General features: G+C 37.4%; 1 protein-coding gene and 1 long non-coding RNA gene across 3 annotated transcripts in view; one reads left to right on the top strand and one right to left on the bottom strand.

Moving 5' to 3' along the window:
- The window catches only part of GRM7 (glutamate metabotropic receptor 7), an 827,750-nt gene that overhangs the window by 693,961 nt on the left and 118,475 nt on the right, over positions 1–15,314 (top strand).
- LOC112662442 (uncharacterized) overlaps positions 1–15,314 on the bottom strand; it is a 63,283-nt gene that overhangs the window by 5,128 nt on the left and 42,841 nt on the right. For both annotated transcript variants that reach the window (XR_003138542.3, XR_003138537.3), the window contains one exon: positions 3,439–3,629. This is a non-coding gene — a long non-coding RNA (uncharacterized LOC112662442). The remainder of the gene's footprint in view (positions 1–3,438; positions 3,630–15,314) is intronic.

Below are 15,314 nucleotides of genomic sequence, written 5' to 3'. Positions count from 1 at the left end.
GGGATATGATGCAGTAAATGATGAATCGCCATATTCTAGTGGCTGTTGACGAGGTAAGGTGTGAAGAAAGGTTGGGCAGCCCTTCTCCATCTTCCAGGGCTGCTATCTGTAACCTACAATTTCTGAGATTGCAATAGCATGGGAGGGGCGAGAGAATATCTGAGGGATGTGATGTCACAATAATGTGTCCTTTGGTAACACAGGCACACTCCACTTACAAGCTCCACCCATTTATCTAGCATTCTCCCTTACAAAGACACAATGTTCCCAACCCCTACAGTAGAGGAAATAAACTTTCTTTAAATCATTCTTATCAGTTACGTATGGGGTCTCATGTTCATGAGCTTTGATCACAAGGGTATTGAAGTTGTCCTTCATATGATATTAAATCAAATAGGGCTTTTTAATCCTTGAAACAATTGTAAAATTAATCTTAAAAGTTGTGACCTTTACTCAAGCTTCTGAAAATCCTATTGGCAATTCTGCATTTAATGAGTCACACTTCAAAGTGGGCTAGACACAGATAATTTTTGACAGAGCAGAAGAGTTTCTCCATGATGAAAAAATAATCATTTGCGTCAGTAGTGAAATAATCAATAATTGACTTTGGTGGATTAAATATGGAGAAGTGACGACTTGAAACATGAATTTGTCTTTTCAGAAGGATTCTAAGATTGGATGTAATAAAGATATCTAGAGTTAATCAGAGCAAAGGGCAAGGGGGCAGGGACTTAATTTTTTTTCCTTAAATTTTATGTATAAGCGTCTTAGAAGAGACCTCCCCACTCACAAGATATTTGACCTGGAGGAACTGTAGATAGATCTGATTCAGCTCTTTTATTCTACAGATCTGAGAATAGAGGTTCATATTTGAAGGGCCTGCCTAGGTGCCCATCATCAGTGGCAGCATTGATTTCATCTAATGGGACACATGCAAATTATGTTTTTCACAATGCACTGAGATATGCTACAATGCCACAGTATCTTTTCATATGGGCTTTTTCTTTACTCTGAGATGTCCTTCTTGACGTTTTTATTATAAAATTAATGTTTGCCATACAAAATTAAACACTGAGAATTTTTATTCTTTTGTGCTTTCTTCTTTTTTTTAAACCATGAAACTAAAATACATTTACTTCCTACTGGTTATTGTACATACCCAGAGAGGTTCAGAGCATCACTTAATGATATATTATGGACATCTTTTGAAACTTTAGTTCCTGTATTCTGAGTGATGAGACATCCTGGTCCTCAAAACATTAGCTTCAATTTTTGCACTGACATCTGGTGTGCCAAGCTTTAGTACAGGGAGTCTGTGCTCTTATATCCAGAGGTGGACACACAGACATGTATGCTTACTTAAGTATCAAAAGAAATACAACCTCAATGGCTAGCAAAGCACTGCATTGAGAAGCAGTCTTTGTGTAACTCTGAAAGCATTTTACAGGTTCTTTATGGAGGAGGGGTTGTCAGAAGTTGAGATGAGAATAACCAACAAATGATCTTGGTCTCCCAATGTTCAAGGGATTAGTGACAACCTCAACTCACGTAGCCCTAGGTATCTGCTATTGTTTCTGGAACACACTATGGGTTCTGGGTTTTAAGGCCCTGAAATACATGGTTGGAGGGTTTCTAGTGAGGACATAAAAGTTGTTGAGACACATTTTAAAGTCATTCTCTTTTACTGAGTGATAAGAGTGCTATATTCCATTAACTGTCTTATCACCTTGGCAACATGTCAAGCCAACAGGTCATTTAGCATCATTCATGCAAATATATCTTAAAGACTGAAGTTTTTACCAAATCTCCTGAACTGCCCTGAAATGTTGCCATCATAGAGATAGAATGGCTGTCTCCAGTAAAGGAATCCATTTTCATAGCTAAATTGTTCAAAAGGCATACAATGGCACCATGGTTTTTATGCTTCTTATTGTTATTTTTTTTTCCAGTGGATACTTAAAAATCAATTTATTTTTATTCTGGTGTGTACCAGGGGTATAGTGTTTGTTAGGATGAAAAAGCAATTTTAATTTAATGGGAAATGGATTTTCTTTATCACAGAGAAATGTTGACTAGATGAGAGACACATCAAATAAAACTCTCATTCTCAATCCCAGGGGTTGAGGTGGGGAGATGGGGCTGGCAGGAGGACAAGTTTAGATTTTGATAATTCTGTTTGAATTTCTCCTTAGAGGCCTTAGTTGTCAATAAAAGCTCTTGGTAAGCAACACAAATGACCTCGTTATGCCTGTTGTGTTGAACTGGGGTGTTCCAAGGCAACAGAGTAACATGAATTTGAGTGAAAGGACCAGAGCTTGCATCCAGCTCTGCCACCGTCCACCCATGTAACCTCGAGTGTGTGTCACTTTGTCCACTCTGGGCATCAATTTCCCTATCCACAAAATGGATTTTAAAGTCACCTCAAGTCTGTGATTCTTAACTGTAGAAATGTCTTATAATTTGCCCATATCCTCTCAATGAAGGTGTTCTTTTCATTATAATTGACTACAGATTATAGTATCTCTGGGAAAATTCACGTTTCACTGAATTGATGAATGGGCCCATTCATTTCAAAAGCTACATCTGCAGGTCCTTTCTATAGTTACTCCATTGCCATTTTGTGTGCTATTTCAGGCAATTCATGTGCTATTTCCTTACCATACTTGGGTATGTGAGTGCACGCACGTGTGTGTGTACAAGCGACAGGAAAGGAGAGAGAAAAGGAGAGACAGAAAAGCAACCCATATTCAACTAAGCAACCTTATTTATATCATTTTTTTGCTAACTCTCTCAATGTGACCCAGTCACACTGTCCTGAATCCCCCATAGTTAGCATACTTTGTCCTGCCAGAGGGTCTTTGCACACATTAAAAATCACACACATAATCAAATAACATTATAGTTGTATCTATCTTAAAATATCCTTTATGCTCATCATTACTTTTAAATTAAGCTGACTGTTAAACCCTGCTGCCTTGACCTTGTTATTTAAAGCATCAATAGAGAAGCATGTGTGTGCGAGTATGTCACAATTTTTAAAAGCATTTTGCTAACTGTATGTATACATATGTGGCTTCCTTTGTAGAGTGATTTTTTTTTTTTTTTTGGTCCTGTGCACCTAAAGGCAAAATGCTGAGAAGGGGTCCAAGGTTTCACTGGACTATCAAGAGGTCTTAGGCCTCTAAGAGCTTAAGATAATCTACATTAGTTGATAAATTAAGAGCAGGGGCTATCACTGGATTGGTATATTCAAGTTTTTGGCAGACTGCAGATGTTAAATGTATGCTGAGTGAATAAGTGAAAAAATAGAAGGCTGGAGAAGATAACCCTTCAGGGATCTAGCTACTTGATATAGACTGCTCAAGTTTAATTCTTAGGAAAAAGATGCATAAAAAGTTCAATCTTTTAAAAATGATTTGGGCTGCAAAAAACACAAACCTGACTCAAGGCGGTTTGAATACCAAGGAGATGTGTGCTTTTGAAGTCCAAAGGTGGTCAGTTGTAGTGTACAATGTGGTCAGTGTCCCCGAAACCTGGAAAACCGAGGCTCTTTCTACACTTCTATTCTTCTGGCTGCAGTGAAGCTTACAGGACGCTGCTAGTAGCAACTGGGACCATATGCTGGGGCTCTGTGTAATAAAAAGGAAGAGACCCTTACCCTCAACCACTGGAGATGTATTCTTCCCTTCAGTTTCAGTGGGCCAAATTAGAATGAATACCATTCCCTAGACCAAGAATAGATGCCAGCATAATATCATGTATTGATGGGGTAAGACTGACCAGCATCCTTGTCAGCAGATGAAAGGCACTGATTGAAAAATAAACAAACAAGAAGCCACACTACAAATAAGAGGGAAGAAATGCAAGGTGTGGGACCAGCAGAGTCAACGACACACTTCTCTTCAGGGAGGCTCATCAAAGGTCACATCTCTCATCACATGAAAAAATGTTCATTCTATGTTTGTTAAACACTTATCCTCAGTAAAAAAAGGTATGAGAGCAAGTCTATGAAGCCATGTTTATAAGCAGCCCACTTTTTTCTGATGCCTTCAGAGTAGAATTTCATACAAGAATATGGAGATATAGAAGCATCTCAGTCTTGTTAATAATCAAACCCCCTTCCCCACAAATCAGGTGGCATATTGTGAATTAGGCTTTACACACTGTGAAAGAAAGGATACAAAATGAACATCAAAATTTAACACAGTTCTTTTCTGTTGTCATATTTTATACTCATATTCATTCAGTATCCGTCTCTCTGATTACCATCTACAGAAGAGATTAAAAAAGAAAGAACGGAAAGTCGTCTTCTCCCTATAATTATGTACAGATTCATATGCCTACCACCAGAAGGAGAGATACTATCTCAGAGAGGTAACAATTCATGTCTCTCCAGTACTGTCCCTTGTGTCTCCGCTTTCAGCATCAGGGACTACTCATGCATAATTAGCTCTCCATTGATTTCCTGAAATGTTAGCTCTTGGAATGGAAATCTTTATGAAGATGCAATTGCGGTTAATTTGCCTGCTACTGTTTCATAATAAAGAAAGTTATTTCAGAAGAAATTACTTTTTTATAAGTTATATTCTCTAAGGTAGGCTGGTAGTCAATGTGGAATTCTTTGAAGACTTGCAAGTTTGGTCTTTGATGTTCTTGTAGAAAATCGAGGTAGTCTACAATCACTACCACCTATGAGTAAGTATTCTAGACACTTGTACTATTTCCAGAGGCTGGTATATTGAGTATGAGTTAGTAAGTTCAGTTTTTCAGTGTTGTTGGTTATGACTGGTAAGCAAAGCATCTACTGTCAAAAATGGGGGCAATCTCATAACTCATTGTATTAGGGAATCAGACATAAGATTGTCACCATCTGATTTCCTACAAATCTGTGGTGTAGACTGTACCTCATAAAGTCTGTCTAGTTCAAGCTGCTATTGAATATTGCACTAATGCGTAGTTATGTGCCTTTCAGTCAAACTTGTCTATTTTCAGTTGGTACAACAGAGCTTATATTTCTTTCCCAAAGACCTGACATACATGGTCAAGTGCAAATCTTATTTAATGGAAACAAAAATCAATCTCTCTGTCAAATCAGCACTCTAATTCACATGCTTGAGGCTGCCTTTTGTAAACTAGGGGAAAGAAGGTGGTGACTGGTTAATACAGCGTGTCACTTATTCAAAGCTGTTATTTTTTTTCTAAGTGCCCCCAGCCCAAAAATTTCTGCTTTTTGATTGTATATGTCACAAAAGTCAAGACCCCAATATGCCAAAAATTGCACTAGAATCCCAAGATTTATCGTTCTAGGTTTTGTTAACTACTGGAGAAAAACTGTACCACTGAGTTAAATATCCAGAATAACAGCTCATACCAATGGTGTCTTGTATTTTTTTCATAACACTGTCACTTTCAAATGTACTAATTTATGGACTCATTTTATTTGTTGCTATCCCCTTTTGGTATTCATTTTGTATCCATTCTTTCAGAGTGTCAGGTCTAGGATGATAGGATTTTTGTCTGTTTTATCTTCATTATTATATTTATCATAGGTTTCAGCTATGGGGGGAGGGGGGATGCAAGGTATTTTGATACTATTTTTAAAAATCCTGCTTTGCAAGTAATTTTGAAAAAATGTTAATAAATACATGTTTAAGATTTTTTGAATAACTCATAGCAGTTATTAATGAGGACATCAAGTAGATATTACAGCTAATTCATAGGAGAAATTAAACAAGGACAAATTTATATGGAATAAAGAAAAGCTGAAATGAATGTTTAAGTAAACACAAAATTGGCTTTTGCTACTAGGTTGGGACAGAGAAATTAGTTTGACTCCTAGACATACTGAACAAAGTTGATATCTATAGACAAGAATTATTTAGCATTACTATGAATTAACTACAAATTATAGAGTACAAAAGAGCTCAAAGTCAATGAAAGTTCAAATCAAATATTCTAGAAGGGCTTGCTCTAAAAAAAATGCCTAGTTTTCCAATAGAGACACTTATTAATTATGCACTTATTCCCAATTTTCTTATAATCCTACCTCCTTCTGACCATAAGTAATCTCAAAAATAAGATCATTCTTGATTGTAAAATAAGACTGGTCTCATGAGGCTTGGCCTAGTTATTTATATAGGTGCAGCAAGTGTTAATTTGTTATCTAGGACAGCCTAACTTTGCTTTGCTGGAAATTTTCATAAGAAATCTCATATCAGACTTTTGAAGGCTATCATTTGGCATTCAGAGGCTAGGAAGTCAAGCCCAAGAAACTCTTCCAGATTTCCCCTGCAGTATCTAGATATTTGGTTAAGTTTTTCTCTTCTCAGATTTTTCAAATTACTTCAATATTCTTGGCTTCCCAGGGTATGGCATTCCTTACCACCTGTTACCTGAGACCCCATAAATCCAGGTGCCAGAAGAGTTTTCTATAAAAGTCATTCTCAAATGTGGTTTGCTATACCTGATTAGATGAATATCATCCTCAAATATGATACACCAGGCAAGTCTTCTGTTACATAACCAATATTTCCTATTCTGGTTTTAAAAAAAAGGGAGGGGGGATGGACTCTTATTGAATCTATGCAAATAACTACACAGCCATATTAAGTAAGGAGATTCAAAAGAGTTTCTGAGTGGGGGGGGTGAAGGGGGGTAGGAGAGTCAGTAAAAAAATGAAGAGGATAGCATTTGTAAATATTTTATTTCAGTTTTAAAAAGCAGAACCTACCAAATAGTTATGAGTTACAGATAGGTTAGAAGGAGAAGAGTCTCCTTATCTATTCATACTAGGATATTAAGCCACATCAACAGTATTGCTAACAAATAAATAAAATTTACCCTCATTAGTTCATTGAGCCCTACATAATTAATTCTTGTTCCATTTGGACTCTTGGGAGCAGTTTCATGAAGCTGTCTTTTTTTGACTAAAAAGAGTGTGGGAAATCCTGGTATGGTCTAAAAGTTGTCCAAACCATGCCATCTAAATTGGCTACAATCCTTTATGTTAGGGCTCTGAGAGGGTCTGTATCTGATTGCAAAGCCTTGAGGGAAGAGACAGAGTAAAACAGAGAGAATTATGGTGGCTGCGTTTAATTTATTACTGGCCATTTTCAAATGTGAAATGTCTGATGAGAGTTCACATCAAGTATAATTCAATGACAAGGAAATTTGGTTGTTTCTGTGGCATGCAAAACCAGATAACAAAGACAATCCAAAAAATGTTTTAGACAAAATGTCTCTAAGAATAATGATTAACACTTCTTTCAAAGGTAGGGGATGTTATATAAAATTTATAGAACTTCATGACCAACAGCTTTACATACAAGTGAAATCTTAGTGAATAACATATAATAATCTAGAGGCATAGCATATATAGTATACCAATAGCATACCAAGAATATGGCAAAAATGTCTTAAGTCATTGTATAGGCTCTAGATATCTGCATCTTTATAAAACTGCATAGGTAAGGCTGATGTGTACCCCTAGTTGAAATCCGTTGTCCTAGAAAATTGTAGATTTAAGTAAAAGGAGTGGTTTTGGCCAAGTACATTTTACATTTTAATAATTTAAAATTATGGCTAATGCTCTACCAGGCTTCAGCAAACTTATTTTGTAAAAGGCCAATTGGTACATCTTTTTGGTTGATAGGAAGTAAGGTCTCTGCCACAACTACTCAACTCTGCTATTGCAGTGTAAAACAACCATAGACAATACATAAACTAATGGGCTTGTCTGTGTTCCAATAAAGCTTTATTTATAGAAACAGGTAGTGGGCCATATTGGGCTGGTGTGCTCACCATATGGCTGCACTATACTATTATTGTCTGCTATCATCAGAGCAAGCATAACCAGGAGTCTGAGAAACAGAAACACACCATGCACAGTGAGGACACTGACAAATTTCTAGGAATTTTCCATATAGCATATAATTTCTTAATATTTATAACATCTACCATATAAAAATTTAATCTAGAGAAGGCTCAGCACCTCTTCTATTTTGACTTTTCCCATGCAACCCCATAAATAGAAACATAGCAAATGAAATTAATCACTTCTAGTTTCTCTCTTTCTGTAAGGTCTAAGAACAAATCTATGATTCCAGGGGTCCTCTCTGTGAAATCTTTTTTTTTTTTTTTTAATTTTATTTATTTATGATAGTCACAGAGAGAGAGAGAGAGAGAGACAGAGAGAGAGAGACAGAGACACAGGCAGAGGGAGAAGCAGGCTCTATGCACCGGGAGCCCGACGTGGGATTCGATCCCGGGTCTCCAGGATCGCGCCCTGGGCCAAAGGCAGGCGCCAAACCGCTGCGCCACCCAGGGTTCCCCTCTCTCTGTGAAATCTTAATGAGAGTTTTAGAGATAAAAGATATCCTGAATGTTTTCTTTTTTTTAAGATTTTATTTATTTATTCATGATAGACACAGAGAGGAGAGAGAGAGAGTCAGAGACACAGGCAGAGGGAGAAGCAGGCTCCATGCAGGGAGCCCAATGTGGGACTCGATCCGGGGTCTCCAAGATCACACCCTGGGCTGAAGGCAGTGCCACCCAGGCTGCCCCTGAATGTTTTATTATTTCTTATTAATTAAGAATTTAATTAAGAATTTCCGTTGAGAAAGGCAAAAAAAAAAAAAATCAAAGGTGATTTAGACTCTTAAGATGTGACAGTAGGACATAAGAATAAGCATAAGAAGTAATACAATTGTAAAGAACTTTGGCCTTTTAATAAGTGATTCTTCTTAAGGGCATAATAACATTAAACCGAAGTTTATCTGGTAAAGCAATACCTTTGTTACCTAAACAGATTACACAGGAAAATTTAATTCTTCATATTGCAGCTGAGGTAATTAATTAGTAAATTAATATAATAAGTCCATCAATATTGAAGCTTGGCTGATACTTGCTCACATTTTACAGTTTCTCAGATTCAGGTATTCTAACCAAGACAAGTAAATTTCATTCTCAGAGTTGTGTCTGTCATGCTCTTTGATGTTCTGGAACAAATTGACTATTTTAGAACAGATCTCAGGGGTCTACAAGGTCAGAATTAACTTTATACTCTTACTAAAATGTTTTAACGTACAATGTGTTCATTTTTGTCATCTTCATATGAATCATTACATAAGCATTGTAAAACTAGTTCCCTTTACCTTTCCACTATGGTAAATACTGATCGTTACAACTTACAAATAAACTCTCCTTGGAGTCCTTAATAGGTTCTAAGAATGTAGGAATGTAAGGTGTGTAAAGAGCAGAAAGGAGGCAAATACAAGAGGAACAAAAGAAACCTAATTGCCCACTGCTTTGGTATAAAATATTCTTTTCCTTGAAAAAACACAGAAGCATACACATGGTTTTATTTCCCTGAAACTACTGGTCCTGAGTATAATCTCAAACACTTATAATTTTTAATGGAAATAAGTAGCCAGTATTTCATGGAGAAAACTGGGGTGTAGGTAATTGAGGACTGCCAGCATTTCAACAAGCTCACAGAAATTATTAGCAAACTTAATTCTCTACCACCCCATCCACCCCTCATACAAGTTCTCAAAGTGGCAAAAATGAATACGTATATTTACATGGTCCAAAGATAGAGCTTCTAAGTAAGAAACAAATGTATATGTCAAAAGTACACTATTCTGTTTTAATTAGAAATGATCTAGATATCCGAAACTATGGAGAGGCTAGGAAACAACGTTTTAGTTAGATCGGTAAACAAAATTGAATGTTGGGTGAAACAATACCACACATGTATATAGATGAAGATCTAGTAAACAGGGAGACAGGGAGAAACTGATGACGCGTGGTGGGGGGCTAGAGATTGCTGGAATCATTTGCTTGAGTAGAGGAGAGTAGATGAGCTCTAGAGAGCCAGTGGAAAAGGGGACTGAAGGGGACTGATGTTTCATCTGTATCACCAGGAGGAGGCAGAGTGCATGACAAAGATGTGGGCAGGTGGGTGAATGTGGCCTGGGAGTTGGTGGAAACTTCTTTCTGTTGGCTTCTTGTCTATTAAACAGAAAGCAAGGGCATTGAATGAGTATTGGGAGTAGAGATCTTGAGAATGTAAGGAGAGGGGACAGTGTATGACACAGTCATCTAGAGAGTTGGAATAGATAGGACTAGCAATACGATCTGATATTTAGGTGACATCAGAAAGCCACTTGAAGCTAGAAGCAGTGAATTTAAAGTGAAACCAGCCAACCTGAAAAACCCACTTGAAGAACCTTAACCAAGAAAACTAAAACAAGTGATACCAGGAAGAAATTGGTTCTAAATGTAGCTGTCCCACTTATACCTGGGTATTCATGTCAAATAGATTCCTAGTCCTTTAACTCTTTCTTAGTTGACTTGGTTTTACTTAAAACAGACTCAACTATTGCTGTCCTATGCTTGATGTTTATGTTTTAATTTTTTGGAAAGAGGGGTGGTATGAGTAAACATCTACCTTGCCAAATATAAGGCACTTGCAAGATTTCTTAGCTAACTGTGTTACGCTAAAAGTTTCTTGGATTTTAAGTCTCAATTCTTATAGGATTTTAGTCCCTAGTGGTGGTAGTTATCTTCAGGGATCATTTCTTTAAAAATGTGTAAAGCCGTTCATGAATTGTCTACTGAATAAAGAATTAGCCGTAATAGAGATGCTTTTCAAAGTAATTTGAACCACCACCCCCCGCCTCCAACACACACACCAATTGACATGACAGTCCATTACAAGAATTTCCAATAACCTGCTGACAGTGGTTTCAGTCCAGTCAAATGAAGCAATTACCCTGCAGATGAAACAACCAGATAGGATTTTTTTAATTTCTGCAATGTCATAAGACATTTTCATTTATGTTCTCATTTCTATTAAAACACTGGACTATGGCCATGAAACTACTATTTAGGATTAAATGACCTGCAATATATTTGGGGGGAAATTTTCAGAGTTCAGTGGGTAATTGGCCTAACAAAAAGAAGTACACCAGAAAAATACAAGTCAGCTATTGCAAAGGTGGCAAAATTAATTAGGTAGAAGATATGTCCAAAAGAACCATCTTGGGATTTTGTTTCTTATTTTCATGACTCAGGTCATTACATCTGGCCTATTCTATGGTCCCTATAGCAGTTGAGATTGTAATCTTTCACAGCCTCCAGATAATCCCGAAGGCCACATTTTCCTTAGAGGCTAAAGATATTTTTGTTTTTGTATTTTGGGTTGCCCTGTAGTTATCACACTATGCATTGGAGTGGAAGATTATAAGCAAAGGAATATGATTAGCTCAGACTTTACATGGATCATCTTTGGTCCACTAAGAAACAAACATCAATAAGAAGATATTTAATATATAGTAGTAGTTTTTTGTTCACTAGATACAGTTGAGCCCATGGAGTGTATTATCAAGCCTCAAATATCTATACACAAAGCAGTCTTAGAGAATATGTAGAATTGACTTATACATTCCCTCATAAGTCATAATCAATTTAATTCTACAAATGTATGTGAACACACCGAGCCTTGCACACACTAAAGTTTGCTGAGCCTCATATTTCTCATTTATGAAGTAGAGATGCTAATACTACTTATCTTAGATCGTTTTGAGGATTAAATGAAACACATCATGTCCTGGGAACAGTACTTGACCAATAGTGATCAGTAATTATTATTAAAATACTATTGCCTTATTGTATATATCAGGATCCCTGACATTTGATAGAGAATGGTGGGAATGAGAACAATGAGCTATGATACATTGATGAATGAGTTACTGGTGGTGAGGAGGAAACATGGAATTTAGGAAGGAAACATGAGGATGAAAAAAATCCCAATAGGAAGAGGAAATGGCCTCCTCCAAAGTATGTTTGTAATCCCTCTTTCCTTCTGGTCTCCATTGCTAGCATCTCCATCCTTCCTTGCCATTATGACTGTCTCCGGATTGTTTTTTTTTTTTTTTTTTAAACTTCTGTTCTTTTTTAATGTGAAGGATTATGTTTTTACCCAATTCAAACTTTCAACAGTTTGCATCCACTACTCTGTATAGGAACCTTAAAATGTAAAAGAACCACATGGTATAGTCCTTGCCTCTATTCTGACCAAGCTCATCTATTGTATTGTCTTTCTTGCCAAGCTTCTTCTTCCTATTCTTAGAACACATGATGCTCAACCCTATTGTACTTTACTTCTGTATGACCTCCTGAACAGTACAGAATCCTCTTTCTTCACCTCTCAGACCTCTGGCCTGAGCACAAAAGCCACCTCCTCAGAGAAGCCCTCCATGAATGGCTCTCCTTCCATGGTCATTGCCTCCCAGGTCCCTGTAGATACATTGTTATGGTTAGTCAGTTGCATAGGATTCATCAGTGGATGAAATTGTGTTTGGTTATGTGGACTCTGGCCATCGGACTCAATTACCACCTATATAATAGGTCCACTTGAATCATCCAAGCTCAGGAGACTGATGTACAGCAAATGAAATAGCAGACTATTAGTTCGCAATGTCAAACAGAACTGCCATTGGAGCCAGCATATCTAGTTCAGCATAGCTAATATGTCCCTCTCTCCTATGGTTAGCTAAATAATGGTGGGAGTCATATGGATAAGTGGTTAAGGGCTTTAGGAAAATTAATTTAGTAACTCTCTCCTCAGGATGCTCTTGCCAGAAGAACCAGATATATCAGCATCGGGCAATTAGAAGGTACTTTGCCTAAGTGCTTTGCCTGACAGACCAAACCTCTTTCTCATTCTTACTTTGGTCTTGTAAGACTTCTTGAACTTTAATTTTCTGGGAAAGGGGCACTCTATTTAAAGGTGCCTTTGCATCTTCTGACCCCCTATTATTGACTTACAGATGAAAGAGAAGCACCTTTTTTTTTAGGTATAGTAATGAGAGAGGGCTCTATATCCCCCCAGATAATGATAATGTTTGGATAATGGAAAATGCTAATAACCTATAAGAAGAGGTTTTTGAGAAGGCAAGTGATGTGATTGAATGTGTAACATACTTGAGAGTGGTGGTGGTGAAGCAGAGGAATAGAAAGAAAGGTCTGTTGATTGCCACACCAGGGCAGTGTAAACAACAACTAACCTCTTCCCCCACTCCAGCACTCCTTGTAACCACTCTGTAGGTAAAGGGGTTGTAGGCATTTTGCAGATGAGGAAACTGAGCCTTAGGGAGGTGTTCCAAGGTTCCAAAGCCAGGATTTGGAGAAACAGGTCTGTTGAGAACAGTTTTTCAACCTAACCTACATATTGTAATCACAGCTAATAAGCTGGCAAGTCAGCCAAGAGGATAGAGAAATTAGGAAAGAGGCCAGAGAGAAATAAAAGTTGCTATATACTTAATGCAGTTGGAAGGGGTCTTTGTGATTATCAAGGCCAAGCCTTCCAATGACTGGAAATGGAAATCGAATCTCAAAGGACTAGAACAGTTGCGTTCTTGCTTGTGAATTCACAGCCATGTACTGAAAACACTGGCATCATGTGGGAGCACTGCAGAAATATAGAATCTCAGACCTAGTGAATCAGAATCTGCATTCTAACAAGATACGCAGGGGATATGCATATACTCATTAAAGGTAGAAGACTATAGCTCTGTGAGGCTACTCTTGCAAAGAGAAGTCTGGAGATGTGGAACATTGAAGTTAATTCAAAGTTTGATGGTGCATATCATAAATTAGTAAAAACAACAACAACAGGGATCCCTGGGTGGTGCAGCGGTTTAGCGCCTGCCTTTGGCCCAGGGCGCGATCCTGGAGACCCGGGATTGAATCCCACGTCGGGCTCTCGGTGCATGGAGCCTGCTTCTCCCTCTGCCTATGTCTCTGCCTCTCTCTCTCTGTGACTATCATAAATAAATAAAAATTTAAAAAAACAACAACAACAACAACAACAACAACAACAAAACCCACTATGGACAATTTTTTAATAGAAATTCACAGTGCTCATGAGGAATATTGTGGAAAGAACTTTGGACTGAAAAGTAATAGTCTGGAATTTTAGTCCTAATTTTGTCATCTTAAAGTGCCTTGCCCTATTTTGGATGCACTCCTTTTTCTGTGTGGCTTTTCTAGATCTCATCATAGATCCTTCTGAAAATCTTGAATTGTAGTTCTATATTGATGGCATTAATAATACAGCATGGTAAAATGGTTAAAGACTAGCATTACAGAGCCTGGACTCCAGAGCCAGAATTCACAGGCCCTTGCTAACTCCACACCTTTGGGCTATATACCCTTAGTTAGGTTTCTTTAACCTCTTCTCAGTTTCTTCATCTCTAAAATAGGCATAAAAACAACAGTAGCTACTTTCTTGAGTTTATTTTCAGAATTAAATTGAGATAATATTTGTAAAGTGTTTAAAACCACTGAACAATATGCATTTCATATGTCAGGCCCTGGGCTAAGATATGCAGCAAAGAAGAATCCCTGCTTTTGAGAAGAGAAATGTGGATTGAAACTGCTGGCAACTGTTGGAATCAGGGTGGGTCTGGATTTAAGTGAGTGGCCAAGTTCAAAAGGATCATAGAAAAACTAAGCTCTAATTCAGGGAGGAAATGGGATATATTTAACTTGGAGAAAATAAGACAGCTACATTGGACATAACAGCCATCTTAAAATATACAGTGGGGCTGTCCTGGAGTAAAGGCTCAGATGTCTCCATGTGGCATCAAAAGGCAAAATTAAGAGGGAAGATAGAAGAGATTTTGGATGGATGACTACTAAAGATTGGGGAAATAGCCATTCGTATTTGCTGATACCTGGACAGGCTTGGGTTTAGAGGAGAGATTAATTTATTGGGTAGCAAGAAAGAATTCTTAAAGACAACTTCTGTAAAACTGCATGAATTTGAATTAGTTTGTGGAGAGGCCCAATTAGATGCAGTAGAAGATCCATTGCTTATCTTTAAGGAGACAGATTTCATTTCTTTCAAATATGCACAGTAACTTGAACCAATTACTCTTTCAGAGTAAATTAATGAGCTGCTTTAATGAACAGATAATATGAACATATAATTATCAGCAACGTGAATATATAATTAGTGTTTCTAAGTCTTTAACATATTTATGTGATGTAAAGACCTTAAAAACAATCTCCCAGTGTATTTACCCTCTCAGTTCGCCTGGGAAATACTCTTCATCTGCTGAGTTAAATTCTTCCGGTTTCACTTAATCTGAACAAATGGGGATTTGGAATCTGTAACTACCAGATTAATGAGATCTCGCTTAGATAGTAAAGGTAGAGATAGTGAAGTGTTGTGTTGACCAATAAAAGATTTGTTTCCACTGTTGCCCTATAACTGCTGGATAAGGCTCAGTCTATGCATTCAGCAT

Source organism: Canis lupus, chromosome 20 (genome assembly GCF_003254725.2).
Source record: "Canis lupus dingo isolate Sandy chromosome 20, ASM325472v2, whole genome shotgun sequence".
Classification (NCBI taxonomy): Eukaryota; Metazoa; Chordata; class Mammalia; order Carnivora; family Canidae; genus Canis; species Canis lupus.
Note: the sequence above shows the minus strand (reverse complement) of the source record. Positions and strands in the feature narration are given on the sequence as shown.